Raw genomic sequence first — 298 nt, 5'->3', positions numbered from 1 at the left:
AGACAAGTCTTAATCGACCCCCCCCCCCCCGAAAGAACGTCCGCCCTGATTGGGCATTCACAACAGGCCATTAACTACTACACTGGGGTCATTTTTTACCCCGTCTTGGAAGGGCACGAAGAAGGTAATCAATGGTAGTTTGTTTCTTTTGAAGTCAGGATTGTGCTCTGGTTCGAGGTGTTTCTCGCCCTTTTTTTTGCATTTTCTTACTCTTATTTTTAAAATTCTTTAAAGTCTCTGTTTCCGCTCCCTCTTGTCTGTCTATCGCTCTTTCTTTCTCTTTTCCTGGCCTCTCTTC

The sequence above is a fragment of the Penaeus monodon genome, chromosome 24, assembly GCF_015228065.2.
Source record: "Penaeus monodon isolate SGIC_2016 chromosome 24, NSTDA_Pmon_1, whole genome shotgun sequence".
Taxonomy (NCBI): domain Eukaryota; kingdom Metazoa; phylum Arthropoda; class Malacostraca; order Decapoda; family Penaeidae; genus Penaeus; species Penaeus monodon.
The sequence above is the reverse complement of the archived record's forward strand: the minus strand, read 5'-3'. Positions refer to the sequence as shown.